This window comes from Budorcas taxicolor, chromosome 20 (genome assembly GCF_023091745.1).
Source record: "Budorcas taxicolor isolate Tak-1 chromosome 20, Takin1.1, whole genome shotgun sequence".
NCBI classification, from domain to species: Eukaryota; Metazoa; Chordata; class Mammalia; order Artiodactyla; family Bovidae; genus Budorcas; species Budorcas taxicolor.
In genome coordinates this window covers 32,680,094-32,698,646 of record NC_068929.1, presented here as the reverse complement: position 1 = coordinate 32,698,646, position 18,553 = coordinate 32,680,094, and the positions used below count along the sequence as shown (strand labels likewise).

The following is an 18,553-nucleotide window of genomic DNA, read 5'->3' as shown; positions in this document are numbered from 1 at the left end:
AAGAGAATGCTAGATGAATAGGGAACTTGGAATATTCTTTAAATTGCATGCCTACTTTGTTTTGTAATAATTAAATTACTTCTGCATAGATAAAAGATCAGTTCTATTCAGTTCAGTCGCTCAGTCATGTCCAGCTCTTTGTGACCCCATGGACTAAAGCACGCCAGGCCTCCCTGTCCATCACCAACTCCCAGAGTTTACTCAAACTCATGTCCATTGAGTCTGAGATGCCATCCAACCATCTCCTCCTCTGTTGACCTCTTCTCCTTCAGCCTTCAATCCTTCCCAGCATCAGGGTCTTTTCAAATGAGTCAGTTCTTCCCATCAGGTGGCCAAAGTATTGGAGTTTCAGCTTCAGCATCAGTCCTTCCAATGAATATTCAAGACTGATTTCCTTTAGGATGGACTGGTATGTGTTTATAAAACAATTACTATAAGAATAATTGTTATATTCTTTAAGACAGTTTTTATCTAGAGAAGTATTTCTGTTCAATAAACTGGCATATTTTGGCTCCATTTAATGATAATAAAATATAACTTGTAGAAGATGATGAAAAAATACAATGAACATTTTAGGATTGTTACCTTAGTTTTGTCACTAAAATTTAATTATGAAAGGTCCCTTTCTTCCCATGTGGAAGAAAGCTCTGAACACAGAGCAGAGGTTTTCATCCTTTAAGGAAAGTTAGATCCCTTTATGAAGCTGGCAAAAATTACAGACCTGAAGTACTTCCTATAAACATTTATGTGTACGGGCAACATTCTTAAATATTGTTTTCAGAATTTTACTTGAAGCTTATTCTCAGATTAAAAACCTTTGACATGTAACTAACAAACTCTATTACTGCATTCACAATTAACTGCAGTCACTAATCTTCTCATAATTAAATATCACTATATTATTTCTGGTGTTTGAATTATTTTTCTCAGTCTCCTCTCTTTTATCTAAATAACATTTTTATTTTCACGTAGTAGATCAAGCCCTGACTCCTTTAGGAAATAATCTTTGATGGTCAGTGACTTCCAATTTTTAATAGCAACTGTTATCTGCACTAGTAATATACTTATTTACCTTTTAGCCTATAAAAGACAGGCTGCATTTCCAGTGCAGAGCTTAAAGGATACTACAATCATAACTGAAGTTAACACATATTAATTAAAATTTAAATAATTTTATACTTCTCATTTTCAATAACTACAGTTTATTATATAATTCTAAATACTATGATGTAATCCAAATAAATATTTGTTTTCAGAGACCTAAGTATGTATAATTTGCACTCTATCGGTTTGTGTCATGTTATTTTGTGAGGTTTTACACTCATTTGTTTGTCTGTATTTACTAATCTTCCAACATTGATGAGCACTGAATACAGAGATTGCATGTTTCAAACCCAATAGGCACCAGTTAATGTCATTGACAATTATAATAGCCATTTCTTGATTACATTACCTTTGCCTCATTCTGTTTTAACAGGCTAAATGCAAATGACCTTGGAAAACAGAGGGGTACTTAGCTTTATACACTGAGTATGTTCCATAAAAAAAAAAAAGAGAGAGAGAGAGAGAGAGAAAGAAACAAAATGTTGATAGAGGCATATTTTTATTTTAGGATATTTTCGGTTGGCCACTGGCCTTAATGATTATTTTCAAGTAGTTAATTATTTAGAAAGACAAATAATGTTTGGTAGAAGATCCATTACTTGATGTGATTTAATTTTACCTTCTAATTCCTTGGTTGTGGGGGCAGGGGTGGGGAACTCCTGCTATATCAATAGTCAGGAGCAAACTAGCAAGTTTTGCACTCTGGCAGAAATTTTCTCAAGTATGATCCAGGGTATTGCGGATAATACAATCTATGGGTCCACCAAATCCAAGTGTAAGGAAATATGATTATTGCATTAAAATGTTCCAGTAATATATTGTTTTTAATTTAGCTGTTTGGACTCAGGTTTATTCTCAAGTAGAGCAGGCAGGAGAAAATGTACTAATGGCATGCCACATCCTATTTTTTCCCCTATAGCTTAGATGGATAATAGCAATAGGTATCTCCTGCTCATTTATAATCAGGAATACTCAATGAACCCAAACTGCTGTTTCCAAATATCCCTCTCTCAACGTCTTAGACTGAAAATCAAAGAAAAAAATAATCTCTATATTTTTATTTCTGCCCTAAGGCATTTCTCTCATTTATTCATGTCATAGTATCATATATAACTATTTATCCACCTATCTCTTAGTTTCCTAGAGGAATATAAATCCATTATTTTAACAAAATCAGTGATAAACATTAATGAAGAAAATAGAAATTTGTTTGTAAATAAATGTCTTAAAACAAGCTAGGATTATCCTGTTTTGTCTTGTTTTGTTTTGTTTTTAATTCTGGGGGCATGGGCATGGCCATGATGTTCAGCCACAAAAGCTGCCAAGAAGATGAAGGAGAGAAAGGGGAAATTTGAACTAGATCACTTCCCTCTGCTAACAATGGTCAGAGGTTTAAGGTTACCTTAAGGTTTCTTGCTATTGATAAGCCTTTCAAATCTAAACATCTCTCAATTATTTAAAGGCTGATTACTCAATCAGTACCTATATATGTCTCCTGTTTTTCTTCCCCTTGTTTACTTTGGCTATTTCCCTTTTAGTACTAAATGAGCTAGACAAAAACAGGTAAGAAACTAAAGCACTAAAATCCAGTACATAAAATGGGTACCATTCAAGAATTGCAGTCGTGCCCATATGGTTTGGATTTTCAATTTTCTGTGTTATATTATTTCCATTACACATTCCAAATGATCTCACTTCATCCCCAACAGTCATCTTCACACAGAATGTGCACAATTTAACTAATATCAAGGTGTTTGCACTGCCTCCTTCAGTCCTTTTATTTGCAGCAATTTAAATAGCAAATATTCATGATCATTGCTGGAAGCAGGAGCTATCAATGCTATTCTAAAATATAATAAAAATTGCTTTTAAAAGGTTAGTTAACCCTTAATATGCAAAACAATTGTTAAGCTAGGATGAATTACACACACGGGATTTGTGTGCTAAAAACAAACTGGTACAGCCACTGTGGAAAACAGTATGGAAGTTCCTAAAAAAAGTTAAAACTAAAATTGTCACATGACTCAGAAATTCCAAAGCTGAGTATATATCCAAAGGAAACAAATTTATTATGTTGAAGAGATATCTGTACCCGCCAAGTTCACTGCAGCCTCACTTCTAACGATCAAGACATGGAAATATCCTTAAGTATGTGTGTGTGTGTCCCTGTAATTGTGTATGTGTATACTATTCAGCTATTAAAAAAGAAGAAAATGTTGCCATCTGTGTTAAAATGGATGGATTTTGAGAGCATTATGCTAAGTGAGGTAAGTCAGATAGAGAAAGAGAAATACTGTATGACCTCATATATGTGGAATTTAAAAAAAAATCATGAAAAGAGATCAGATCGGTGATTATCACTGTCGGGGGGAGGGGGCTGTGGAGTAGGGGAATTGAATGAAGGTGATCAAAAAGTACAAAAGGTACAAACTTTCTGTTATAAGATAAGGTACTAGGGATATAATATATAAGATGATGATTCTAGTTAACATAGCATGCTTACATGTGTGTGTATGCTAAGTCACATCAGTATGTCTGACTACTTGTGACCCTGGATATGTAACCCACACAGCAGGATGGTGAAAGTTACTTAGGGAGCAACTTCTAAAAGTTTTCATCACAGGTAAAAAAAGTTGAGGAGATTAACTATATGAGGAGATAAATGTTAACTAAATTTATTTCGGCAATTGTTTTACAATATATTTATGTCAAGTCATTATGTAGTCTATCACAAACTTATACAGAACCATGTGTCAATTATAGCTTAATAAAAATGAGAAATAAAATAAACAGATGAGATAATGCTGTTTTTAAATGTAGGGAAGCAAACATTTGTGCACAACATATATAACTACAATTAACACTTGAGTTTTACAATTTCCATTTGTTGGGAGTTGTCTTATTATTGATTCAATTTCATTTCTGATAATTAGTCCGTTCATATTTTCTATTTATTTCTGGCTCAATCTTCAGCGATTGTACATATCTAAGGATTCATCCACTTCTTCTACATCGATTTCTACGTCCATTTTACTGGTATGTGACTGTCCATAGCAACTTTTATGATTCTCTGTATTTCTGAGCTACAGGTTGTAACTTTTGTCTTTCACCCTTCCTACTAGCTTTTTATGTGGCTTATTTACCACCATTACTACACATTTGCCTTTACCAATGAGACAGTTTCTATCATAATTTTCATATTCTAGTAGTGGTTTTTTTCTGCTTAGATAAATCCATTTAACTAACATCTCTTATAAAACTATTTTGGTGTTGCTGAACTCAGCTTTTGCTTGTCTATACAAATTTCAAAGAATTTTCATATACACCACCTCACCTTATTCCTCATAAAAATGTTATGATAATAATGGGTAAGGGCACTATAGTGATTTTAAATAACTTCTATCACTTTATATGGACAGGAATTATGAGAGTCAGACTTCACACCACACTCTCCTCTTCTTAAATAATATATCTACAGATATATAAGAGTAGCTTGACATACGAACATGATGCAAGTTAAATAACCACTTTTCACCTCTGCATAGCAGATGACAGTCTCTGTGATATCCACTAAATTTTAAATCTTGGGTTTCTAACAAAATATAAGTTAATAATGCTCATTGAAAGTCAAAAGGGTGTTTCTCATTAACAAGTGTCTACTCCAGGTAGAAAACTGCGGGATTCAGGCTCCTTCCATTGTGTGGTTCCACTGTCTTCCACAAAGCAGAGACCATGGCTCAAGCCAGAAAAAGGAAAGGAGAATGGAAGAGAGTGTGGGAAGATTTTCTGTGCCAGGCTTAAAAATGAAGTGCATTATTTTCACTTGCATTTCACTGGTGAGAACTCAGCCTTGACACTTCATTGCCCACCTTATACGTAGAATAGAAAAAGTAGTGTATGAACCCAAGAAGATGTTCTAACAAACTCTGCCACCGCCTTAATTTCCTCATTTGTTAAACTGGAAAGAAAAGCCATTTTACGGTGTTCTTTTGTGAAGGTTAATTGAGAAAATGCATGTAACAAGTTTAAAAAAGTATTTTAAATATTCACTGAGGAACAACTAGCATGGTTTTTGTACTAGTTCTCATCCATACCATCTTAGTAGCAAACATAATGAATTTCTAGAAATAGAATTCAAGAAAGGACATTCTAAGAAGACTATAATTGTCCTCCTTCCACACCAGCCTGCTCCAGCCTACTCATCCATTCACTCCAAAAGATACTACAGACCTCCCATCCACCAGAAACTGTGTTCATCATTGATGCTAAAACAAAGGAAAGGTCTGGTGCATTCTTCATCAGGTGCTCACTCCACTAGAGAAGGTAGAAACAGAGGGGGAAGTATGATACAATAATTAAAGAAAGATGGAAAAGATAGAGCAGGTAAGCAAATTGCTTGGCATTTTTAAGCAAATAATAATAACAATAATGACAAAAATGCAGGGAGCAATAATTGCTCTGAAAATCCACTCAGCCACCCAAAAACTGAAGTCAGAGAAGGAATTCTGATGAGGAGTATGTGTCTGTGTGCCTCGTGTGTGTTGTCATGAGGGGTAGGGACTGGTGCTAAAGGAAGAGACAGGGAGGCATTCTTCTTACCCAGAGGATGCAACTGGCAAAAAGCACAAAGTCACAGAGAGACAGAAGCCACTACCTAAATGTTAAGCATTCAGTGACTGGGAACAATGAGGTTTAGAACACTTTGTATATTTTAAGGAGCTGGACTTATTTCAGTATATAAATTTCATTTAAGACTCATTTGAGAGGATTTAATCAGAGAAGTAGGCTTTCCTGTTAGCTCAGCAGTAAAGAATCCTCCTTCAAATACAGGAGACACAGGTTTAATCTCTAGGTCAGGATCTCCTGGAGAAGGAAATGGCTACCCACTCCAGCATACTTGGCTGGAAAATTTCATGGACAGAGAAGCCCGGCAGGCTAACAGTCCATGGGATCTCAAAAGAGTCAGACACAATGGAGCAACTAAACAACAACAAGCAGAGAAGTAGCATGATAAGATTTTTGCTAGAGCAGGGAGAAGAATGAATATAGGAAAAAGGTTACATAAACAAGACCAGTTAGGGAACAGGTACAAGTCACCTAGTGAAAGGCAATGAATTTCTGAGCTAGAACAATATTAGGAGGAGAAGAGAGGAAGGGAGACAGGCGGAAGGAAAGGACCTTGATTATACTGAGAAAGTAGGATCAGCAGGACTTAGTCATTGATTAGATTAAGTGAGATGATGAAGAATAACTTAAATGGCTGCCAGTAAGATATATAAAAACAAGAGAGTAAGCTTATAGGGTGTGTGAAGAATGTACCTTTCATCATACTGAATTTAAGATACCATGTAGAATTTCAAGTAAAAACACCCAACAATGGGCTGGACACATAAATCTAAAACTCAGAAGCGAGTCAGCATACAATTTTGGGAGTCATGATTTTGAAATCTTACTCTTGCTGATATTTACTTTATTTTTTTTTAATATTCAATTAGTAGAAAAACATGGGGAATCTATAATCAATCATATTAAAGTCTTCAAGTGACAGGTGTAATGAAAAGTGGTAGAAACCAAGCATCCGAAGTGTTTTCATATAAAGACACATCTGGATTAAACTGCTTCTATGGTCTGACTGCTAAGACGGCCTAGAAGCCATCATACTTTGGTGGCAGTGAGCCCAACTGAGGCTCAGATCTTAATATCTAAATAGCATTTCAATAAAACAACTACGGCTCCTTGGAGAAATTACAGATTCAAAGGCTAGAGAAAAGAAATACAAGATTAATCCAGAGCATCAAGTAATGTCAGAAAGCAATGTTGGGGAAAACATGGTTAGGGTATCTCAAAAGGATACAGAAGCTACTCCAAAAGAGCTGACCACAGCTGGAACAATCTGAACAACAACAACAATAACAAAAAAAAAAGCATTGGATGACAACCCAAAGAATAAAATACATACTCATGAGACTATACTGATATAAACAAATGATTAAATAAATAAGTAGAGAAGAATGGGCAAATTGTCCTTATAGAAGAATTTCAAATATAATAAATGTAGACAAAATTGCTTTAGAACACCACAGTACTAGCTGCTGCAACCAAGCTCCACTAAAGGCTGATAAAAATAAGTGAAACAAATTCTAAGTAAACAAGCTAGTCACATAGCTTAAAGCTATTTCCCCTTAAATACTATTACTTATCAAGATGATTTTAACTCATTTCCACAGAATCTTCAATATTCCATATCCCTCCCTCCAGGTGGCAAAAATCTCTCTCTTTCCCCTTGAGTATGGGCTGTACTTAGGGTCTTGCTTCTAAAAAACAGTGTGGAAAGGTAAAATACTAGCTTTACGCGGGAGAAACTTGGCAAATAGTAACTTAATCACATGATTAAGGTCAACACCACCAGTGATAGGTCATATGATGTCATATACCCCTAAAAGAGATAGAGAACATTTGACTTCACTGATATCCTTTCTTTACTCAAGTCTAATCATGAGAAAACTTCAGAAAAAAGATTCTGTGAAATAGTTACCAGTACTTTTCAAAGTGGGGCTCCCCAGGTAGCTCAGTGGTAAGGAATCTGCCTGCTAACACAGGAGACAAGGGTGGGGTCTGGAAGATCCCCTGCAAGAAGGTAAAGGCAACCCATTCCAGTATTCTTGCTTGGAGAATCCCATGGACAGAGGAGCCTGGCAGGCTACAGTCCATGAGGTCATAAAAGAGTCAGACTAGACATCAATTAAAAACCAACAATTCTTCAAAGTATCAGGGTCATGAAAAACAAGAAAAGACTGAAGAAAATTACATTTCTCTAAGGAGACATGACTCTTGAGAAATCTGTATGCAGGTCAGGAAGCAACAGTTAGAACTGGACATGGAACAACAAACTGGTTCCAAATAGGAAAAGGAGGACGTCAAGGCTGTATATTGTCACCCTGCTTATTTAACTTCTATGCAGAGGACATCATGAGAAACGGTGGGCCGGAGGAAACAGAAGCTGGAATCAAGATTGCCAGAAGAAATATCAATCACCTCAGATATGCAGATGACACCACCCTTATGGCAGAAAGTGAAGAGGAACTAAAAAGTCTCTTGACGAAAGTGAACGTGGAGAGTGAAAAAGTTGGCTTAAAGCTCAACATTCAGAAAACGAAGATCATGGCATCTGGTCCCATCACTTCATGGGAAATAGATGGGGAAACAGTGGAAACAGTGTCAGACTTTACTTTCCTGGGCTCCAGAATCACTGCAGATGGTGATTGCAGTCATGAAATTAAAAGACGCTTACTCCTTGGAAGGAAAGTTATGACCAACCTAGATAGCATATTCAAAAGCAGAGACATTACTTTGCCGACTAAGGTCCGTCTAGTCAAGGCTATGGTTTTTCCAGTGGTCATGTATGGATGTGAGAGTTGAACTGCGAAGAAGGCAGAGCGCCAAAGAATTGATGCGTTTGAACTGTGGTGTTGGAGAAGAGTCTTGAGAGTCCCTTGGACTGCAAGGAGATCCAACCAGTCCATTCTGAAGGAGATCAGCCCTGGGATTTCTTTGGAAGGAATGATGCTAAAGCTAAAACACTAGTACTTTGGCCAACTCATGCGAAGAGTTGACTCATTGGAAAAGAGTCTGATGCTGGGAGGGATTGAGGGCAGGAGGAGAAGGGGACGACCGAGGATGAGATGGCTGGATGGCATTACTGACTCGATGGAGGTGAGTCTGAGTGAACTCCGGGAGATGGTGATGGACAGGGAGGCCTGGCGTGCTGTGATTCATGGGGTCGCAAACAGTCGGACACGACTGAGTGACTGATTTGAACTGAAGGAGACAAGATGACTAAATGGAATGTGGTATCTCAGAACCCTAGAATATGAAAAAAACATGAATGGAAAACCTGGAGCAATCAAAATAAAGCCTGTAGTTTAATTAACAGTGCCATACCAATGTACAATGCACCAAAACTAACTTCTCATTTTTAATAAATGTACCATCAGTTCAGTTCAGTTCAGTCGCTCAGTCGTGTCCGACTCTTTGGGACCCTGTGAACCGCAGCACACCAGGCCTCACTGTTCATCACCAACTCCCTGAGTTCACTCAGATTCACGTCCATCGAGTCAGTGATGCCATCCAGCCATCTCATCCTCTGTTGTCCCCTTCTCCTCCTGCCCCCAATCCCTCCAAGCATCAGAGTCCATGTTGCTGGTGCTGCCAAGTCACTTCAGTTGTGTCCGACTCTGTGTGACTCCATAGATGGCAGCCCACCAGGCTCCCCCGTCCCTGGGATTCTCTAGGCAAGAACAATTGAGTGGGTTGCCATTTCCTTCTCCAATGCATGAAAGGGAAAAGTGAAAGTGAAGTCGCTCAGTCGTGTCCAACTCTTAGTAACCCCATGGACTGCAGCCTACCAGGCTCCTCCATCCATGGGATTTTCCAGGTAAGAGTACTGAAGCGGGGTGCCACTGCCTTCTCCTCAGAGTCCATAGTTGTGTTAAATTTTAACATTAGGGAAATCTGTGTGAAAGGGATATAGCAACTCTGTCCACTATCTTTACAATTTTTCTGTAAACCTAAAATTACTTCAAAAGAAACTTTAAAGAAATAACCGGTATCACAAATAACCGAACACAAATATTGGGAACATTAAGGAACTAAATTATGTGAGGAAATCAAACAAGACATACTTGCATGGTTATTATACCAAAGCCATTTTTGTATTATACAAATCACAGATTTGCAGAGGGTTAGGGTCAGAAACACAAATACACACAATAAATGACCTAGATGACAAAACAAATATCACCAAATTTCCGGAAACCTAACCTTCTTTTGTGAACAGAGAAGAAAAATCATTCAACATTTCCCCCATAGTACTGTTCCCTCATAGCTTTCCTTGAAGTTTCTCTGACACACCTATAGCACCTCAAGCAATAAAGCAAATTAAGGGAGTATAATAACTCATTCATTCACTCATTCGTTCCACCTACTATTTATTGAGCTTCTATTATGTGCCAAGCATTATTCTGGAAGACTGAAATATTGAACTAGATAATCCATCCCTGATTATTCGAAAAAGTAACCTGAGGTTTCAGAATTTAAATGACTTAGTCAAGGTCACACAGTTGGTTAAAAACACAAGCAGACTAGATATTAGGCTCTTCAGCAATTTTCTTCTTATCCAAAGGATCGTTTTGAGTAGCAGAAAAACCCTAGGAAAAGTACAAAAATGTCTGTTTCCTTTATTATTAGGAAAAAAATTCTCTAAACATTAAGGGTGATTTGAGCTAATTATAAAGATATGCAAAGAGCTCTAGTTTCTAGTAATCTTTATTCCAGGAATAGGAAATTCACACAGTTTAATCTTCAGAAAAGCTCTGTTAGATAAATCTCATAATTGTTCTACTTATTTTTTTTCTTCAGAAGTGGAAAGTCAGGCTTCAAAAGCTTAAATGCTTTTCTGAGTTCATTTAATGAGATAGTGACAAAGCTGAAAATAGAAGTCCCCAATTCTTCATGTTTGCCTTATTTTACCTCAGATTATCTTACCGAATTAAATTCTATTTTTCTGTAGTACTCTTACTATCACAGTAAGGTGTTCGGTTTCACTGTAATGGATAGAAAATGGAGATCTCAACATAGTATTAATATACTGAGAGAAACTCACAATATGTATATCATCAAACACTTTTCATTTAAAGAACAATTTCACTGATTTCCTCAGTTTCTCTGAGTTTTCTCACTTGCGAAAAGGATAAATAATACCTACCTTTGTAATTACTGTGTGGATTATTTAATATAACATATGTGAAGTGCTAGCATGATATCTATACATCCTATTAATTATTTGTTTTCCCTCTATCTTCCTATCAATTTTAGCCCCACAAATCAAATTTAGAATATAAGTTAACTGAGAAAGAGTTATGTGTATAGCTAAAATATAAATAAAGGGAAAATGAAATCTCTGGTAAATGAAGTTTTTTGGAAACATTTTGAATATCACATAAATATAGATGCTAAGCCCCCATGAAACATAAAGTACCAAATAATCTGAATCTTTAATTTGATCTACATAGGTCAAATGTATTACCTGGGACAATATAAGTGGAATTTTGTAAACAGGTTAACCTAATATAAATATTTAAACATTAATATCTGATAAACTGATCAGATGTTTCTTTTACCAATTAGTATAGTTCACTAATTAGGACAAATTTTAGAAGATCGATATAGTATACTAGAATAAATTATTTCTTATGTTCAATAACATGGAACAAAGTATTTTAGAAACATTACAAATGTCTTAACTTCATATTTTTCTTATTATTCATTCAACACTTCCATATGGTAGGTCTTATAAGCCTTTTTCTTAAGTAGGTTAAATCATCTCTGTTTCAACATTTAAACAATGAATTTACTTAGAAATTTTGTGTCATGGATAATAAAGAGGAAATTAAAATGATTTTTCATTATTTCCAAAATGTAATTTCTTAGTTTAGCTGTACTATTATTTTAAACCACATTTCCTTTGGGGGGAAAAAATGTGTGATAATTTTGAGTTAATCTAAAATTTCTGAAAAGGAAAGAACTCATCAAGCAACAAATAAAAATCATGTAGAAGGAATTTTTAAAAAATATTAGTGGGTGTGATGTGTAGATTGTGATAAGATAGTTCTACATCTTATTGGTCACCATCATGAAAGGTAAAAGATGCTAATCATCTTCCATAGCTTCAGAATTCACCATTAAACTAAGCTGTGTCCATATTTAGACACTCATATTTCCCTAATTTTAAAAAGTGCACCTGGAGCAGAATTTTTTCTCTAAAAGACAGAGCCAGCTGTAGAGAGAGAGACAATTAAGCTTGATTGGATGACTCAGCAATAAAAATAGGAAACTAGCTGGATGAGAAAAGATGAGCTACAAAGAACTAGATTGTCAGGAGAGGGCTATTTGAAAGAAAGAATAAGGAAGTGAAAATAAGTCCATCAACACAAACAATCGGAGAGGTGAGCTTTTCAGCTAATGGCAAACCCACTCCTAAAATGGAAAGAGAAGGCAAAGGAATGCTTTATTTGTAGTTAAATTGTGTATAAGGCTATATATTTCTCAATGGCTATTATGCTTTAATAAGCAGTTAATATAATACTGAATCAGGAGTCTAGCACTATCAAAGGTCACCTAAGCCTTTCCACCATCAGGTGACACCACTGTGCTCCTTCGTGCCTCTTCCAGGAACAGGGATCTGATCTTTCTGCCAGAAAAACAATCAGTTCCTCTGCCTCTTGCTAGCTCCTCCTCATCCCTCAAAAGTCCATTCCTTTCATGATTACAGTTACCCAGGGAAGGGTCACTTTATCCTTCAGACTGGATCAGTCTCCTCTCATAAATGTATAACTTTTTAGATGCTGCCTCCTTCACAATACACGGTCCAAGAATGTACGTGTTTAACTTCAATATTTTTAACATTAATCTCCTTTGCTACTTTAAGATCCATCAGAGGAGATCTTGTGTCTGTTTCCTTGACCACGGCATACCCTCAGTAGGAGCTCAGTGAATATTCATTGTTGAGTGAATGGATTCTGAATAGAAAATAATGAGGCAGAGATGCAACCCTGGCCTGACAACTGATTAGTCCCATTATTCTGGACAAGTTCACTTTGCCTCTTTATGTCTTACTTTCCTGTAAGATTTCATCCATTTATAAACCTCCAAGCTCTGATAATAGGTTATATAATGTCCTTTTCTTGAGTTAAATGCAAAATTTTCAAGAAACTTGCATCTTAACTACTATGATATTATTATCTATATTCATTTTCTGCCCGTCCTCTGTTATTTCATTAGAACTTGGTAAAGTTAGCTATTCTTTGTAAATAGGAGAAACATCTCCTAGTGATGAAAATGAAGAATCCCATCTTCTTTAATTCAGAAGAGTGATGAGACAATTTAAACATTCATTCAACAAATAATGAATTTAAATCAACTAGATGCTAAAAATTGCTCTAGGTGAAGAGGACAAAATAATAAGTTAAAAAACAGTCTCCTTTCTCCTAGAGCTTTCATTTTAGGGGAAGTGAAGTAAATAAATATATAATATAGGGAGTTGTAATAAGTTTTAGGTAGAAAAATTAGATCAGGATAGATAAAGAAAAGAGCAGAAGATTGATGCTTTATATACAGTAGTCAAAAGGGCTCACTCATAACGACCTTCTACCCATAACTTGAGCAGAGACCTGAAAGAAGTAAAAACAAGAGACTTATCTGGTTAAAGAGCTTTCTAGATAGAGGAAAGAGCTGGTCCAAAAGCTATGAAGGACATTCTTGGCAAAGTTCTAGATATTGAAGGGGTACTGTGTGGCTGCTGCTGCTGCTGCTGCTAAGTCACTTCAGGCGTGTCCAACTCTGTGTGACCCCAGAGACGGCAGCCCACCAGGCTCCCCTGTCCCTGGGATTCTCCAGGCAAGAACACTGGAGTGGGTTGCCATTTCCTTCTCCAATGCATGAAAGTGAAAAGTGAAAGTGAAGTCGCTCAGTCATGTCCAACTCTTAGTGACCCCATGGACTGCAGCCTACCAGGCTCCTCCGTCCATGGATTTTCCAGGCAAGAGTACAGGAGTGGGGTGCCATTGCCTTCTCTGACTGTGTGGCTAGAAGGATGTAAAAAGAGCCTTCCAGTAAAAGATGAGATTACAGGGGGTAGTCAAGGAGTCAGACAATGTAGGAGGACCTCATGGGCCTCTTCATGGGACTGAAAACCATTGCATTGTTTGGAGCTGTGAAGTGACATGGTTTGCTTAGGTTTTCAAAAGAATGCACCGACAGCGATATGAAAAATTAGCCCACAGGATGCAAGGGTAGAAATAAAGAAAACATTTAGGAGGTGCTACAATAACTCCAGTGGGAGATGAGGATAGCTTGAAACAGAACGGTAAAGGTGGAAATTGTTCAGAAATGGTCACATTCCAGATCTATTTTGAAATAGACTCAGTGGATTGGATATGGACATGGTGAGCGAGAGGAGTCAAGTAAGCAGCTGGCTAGAGGGAGAGGAGTGGGGTGTGACTGAGGAGGATCAACACCCTCTCTCACTTGCAGGGCCCAGGATAAGCAGAAGAGAAAAATCACCACTTGCATGGGCTACAGGAGAAACAGTGTCTTCAAGTGAAAACTAGGTTTCAGTTTGAGAAAACAAAAAGTGAACAGAGGAGTTTTTTTGAAAGAGGTAGATACCTATGGCCCAGTGGACAGTACCGGGGATGGAGTTGGAGAGGGTTGCAAGAGGAAGTTAGGGTGGTACATCCATGGAAACATATGGGGTGGAGGAAATGTGGTAATCTGAAAATTCTTGCATTTACAGAGGCAAACTGGGATCCAGGATACACTGCCATTAGTCTGGATGACGTTTCAGGCAGACTGTGGTGATGAGGCTATGAGTCAGTCCTGGAGGAAGGAGGCCTCTTTCTGCTAGAAACCTGTCATGCTCTTAGATGATAAGGAAGTATTAACACAAAATCTGTTTTCAGAGTCATCAGGTTCTGGGCTAAAATATCATCCTTGATTTTTCTCTCATGGAAATGCTTAATCTAATAGCGTATAGTACTGTCATGTGAGATGACAGATGCATTATATTCAATATTTACAATGCTCCCAAGAGTTATCTATTATTCCTACTGTGTAGATTGGGAAATGAAAACTTAGCAAAGTTACATATCTCAGAAGAAGCGAAAAAGAATTTTGACACAATCGTGTACATCAGCCACATGACATTGTTGTCATTTATTAATTTTATGATAATTGTGAAAGACTATTCATGCCAATTGCAAATAAACATCTAATAATGCTTCTTTGTTGAAAATAATTACATGACCATCTAGACCAGCAGTTCTGAATATTGATGTAGAAATCATTTCAATACCACCATCAGTAGTGATTGCTCTCATGAAATATCCTTCAACAATCACTACTGTGTTCTCTGTCTACCAGGAACTACTAAAGCACTGGGAATTCAACACTAACAGAGAAAGCTGACGTTTATACTCTCAACTGACATCCTGGTGGAGACACACAGAGCAATAAGTCATGAAACACATAAAACCATTCTTTTTTTTTTGGCTGCACCAGGCCTTAGTTGCAGAACACAGGATCTTCAATTTTCATTGCAGCATGCGGGATCCTTTTTAGTTGGGCATGTGGGATCTAACCAGAGATGGGACCTGGAGCCTCTGCATTGGAAGCATGGAGTCCTAGCCACTGGACCACCAGGGAAGGAAGTCCCAACAAAACCATTCTAAGTGCCAAGAAGCAAAGACCCACAATATTGTGAGGATGAATATAGAGGAATAACAACTTGAGCTAAATGTGTTCACAAAATATCACTCTGAAAAGATAACGTTCAAGTTGTTTAGGAAGGCAGAGAATACAACCAATACAAAAATTCCTAATGAAGGATCCAGCTTCAAGAATAAGTCTAATGAAGCCAGTGAACAGTCTGCAAAGGAGAGAGTATAAAGAAAAGAAAGAAAGTGAAGTCTCTCAGTTGTGTCCGATTCTTTGCAACCCCATGGACTATAGCCTACCACGCTCCTCCATCCATGGGATTTTCCAGGCAAAACTACTGGAGTGGGTTGCCATTTCCTTCTCCAGAGGATCTTCCCAACCCAGGGATCGAACCCGGGTCTCCCGCATTGTAGGCAGACTCTTTACCATCTGAGCCACCAGGGAAGTTTTTAAAGGAGACAGTGATACAAGCTAATTTTGGAGAGAGAGGCAAGGGGTCAGATCATGCAACGTCCTGGAGGTCATGGTAAGGCATGTTCAGACTTTATTATAATAAAGTCACTGGAAGGTTTTAATCAGAGGACTCAGAGGAGTTACAAGATCCAATTTGGAAAAGAAAGTTAAAACAACCTATCAGAAAAGGCATTAATATGTACACAATATATAAATATATGCTTATATATGCCATATGCCATGTATGCATATAACATATATATGTGCATAAATGACAAACAGGGTGTATCTATTTGCCTACACTTCTACTTCAAATAGATTTCTCAAAGTCAAATGCTTAAGAACTGATGCTAAATAAGATGACTGTGCCTTCAGGCAGGAGGAATACAATTCTGTAATTCTAGTAATTCTGATTTCATTTTATTCTTCCTCTCTAAATGACAGGTTTCTTTTTGGTAACTGACATTGAAATGTAGAACCTGCAAAATCAGCCATTTATTATTCCAAGTCACTAGAAGGAATGTCTTCTTACTAAGTTACACATGTGTCATTTCTTTCCCAGAACAATTGGGATATGATTGCATATGATTGTTTCTATCATGTGAAAAGGATGCATGAAGTTGTCTCTCAGCCTCTTGATGATTCACTTTAGACTGAGCCATCACTCCAAAGGCTCCTCTGTGGACCAGGAGGAGCCATGGTGGCTATTTTCACTGACCTGGGGAAGCAAGAATTTTTTGTTAGCTATTCATCATGGCTTCTTATATTTCTGGGCTTCCCTGGTGGCTCAGAGGTTAAAGCATCTGCCTGGAATGCTGGAGACCCAGGTTCGATCCCTGGGTCAGGAAGATCCCCTGGAGAAGGAAATGGCAACCCACTCCAGTACTCTTGCCTGGAGAATCCCATGAAGGGAGGAACCTGGTAGGCTATAGTCCATGGGGTAACAAAGAGTCGGACACGACTGAGCAACTTCACTTCACTGTATTTCTACTGTAATGAGAAATTGTAATTATAGTAGATTGTAGATTTTTTAAGTGACTTACTGTCAAAATAAAAACTAACATGACTACTTTTTAACCACACACAAGCTCTGAGAAAAAATAGATTGTCTATGAAATAAAATCTAGAACCACCAGTTTTAGGGTGCACAGTCAAGACAGATATAGTCTTTCATGTATACTTTTATCTATGAATATAATGTGTAACTCTAGGTAAAATGGACATGACAGAAAAATTACATTTACTTTGAGTGGCAAAGAAGGTATTATAATTTCCTGATTTCCATTTCCCAAGAGTATGTGTACATATTAAGGTCATACCAAAAGGCCAAATGTAATATTTCCTGAAAGTATTATCATTCCTTGGTTTTATAAACCTTTTATTCTGTTTATTTGTGAAATTTTAAATACCTTTATCTAAGTATATCACACTTTATTTATAGAACCTATTAGAGTACTGAGGAAAAAAGAATAATATATGGGTTGTCACATTACAATAGAGAATGGGCAAAGTAGCAACTTCTTGGACACTTCAGTTAATAAGAAGCACTAGAAACTTTTTGGCATAAATATGCAATAAAATGCCAGACAACTTGTGTTTTCAAACTTAATTTTTTACTTGACTTGATGAAATAAAAGTTGACCCTATACTGTTAAGATAGGGATACAACTTGAGCTTGTTAAATAAACAACAACAAAAACTGAACAGGTTAGTGTCTTCCTAACATAAAGACTATTTTATATATGGCACACATGTGCTTGCAGACCACTGAAAGCTCACACTGGAATCACAGAGGCCATGACACTACTTATTGAGAATATTTGTTACTGTGCTGTGTATTTCGCTTAGTCACTCAGTCGTATCTGACTTTCTGAGACCCCATGGACTACAGCCTGCCAGACTCCTCTGTCCATAGGGATTCTTTAGGCAAGAATACTGGAGTAGGTTGCCATGCCCTCCTCCAGAGGCTCTTCCCTACCCAGGGATTGAACCCAGATCTCCCAGATTGTGGGCAGATTCTTTACTGTCTGAGTCATCAGGGAAGCCCAAGAATACTGGAGTGGGTAGCCTATCCCTTCTCCAGGGGATCTTACCAACCCAGGAATCGAACCAGGGTCTTCCTCATTGCAGGTGGATTCATCAGCTGAGCTACTAGGGAAGCCCTACTTATCACTACTAGTGTTTTATTTTCTACACTGTGAACCTTTCACATGCTCTCAAGAAATCATCTACTTTGAAAAAAGTCACAAAAGGTAAAGCAAATTTTTTTTAAGCTATAGAAAAGTCACAAAAGTTTTTTCTGTATTTTTGTAAACATATTTGGTGACTAGAAATGTGTTAATAAGCAAGAAATAAATGTTTACTAGTAGAAAATCATTTTCTTACTCCTCCAACTAAATACATTTTGAATACAGACATAAAGAATACTAGTTTGAAAAAAATTCAAATTGTTTGCTTTCACAAATCATAGCAGAGTGCATCTGAGGAGTTGGGAGGACAAGTATGAGGGTCAGGGAATTCCAGGCCTAAAAAAGATACTTAAGATCACCCAATTTAACCTCTTCTTTCCAGAGGGGAAATAACCAAGACCGAAAGGATGCTAAGAATATGTTCCAATCTAAAGACAGTCCCACTAATTTAATCATAAAAATCACTAAAGGTTAAAGAAACTAAAGGCATTAAAAGTATGATTGTTGGATAAACATAATCATGGTGGAACAATTGT

The 18,553-nt window shown here is 37.1% G+C and overlaps 1 protein-coding gene and 1 non-coding gene across 2 annotated transcripts in view; one reads left to right on the top strand and one right to left on the bottom strand.

Annotated features, from left to right (window-relative positions):
- The window catches only part of HCN1 (hyperpolarization activated cyclic nucleotide gated potassium channel 1), a 447,227-nt gene that overhangs the window by 359,504 nt on the left and 69,170 nt on the right, over positions 1-18,553 (bottom strand).
- On the top strand, positions 16,605-16,677 carry TRNAS-GGA (transfer RNA serine (anticodon GGA)). Its single transcript has one exon. It is a non-coding gene; the product is annotated as a tRNA-Ser (tRNA).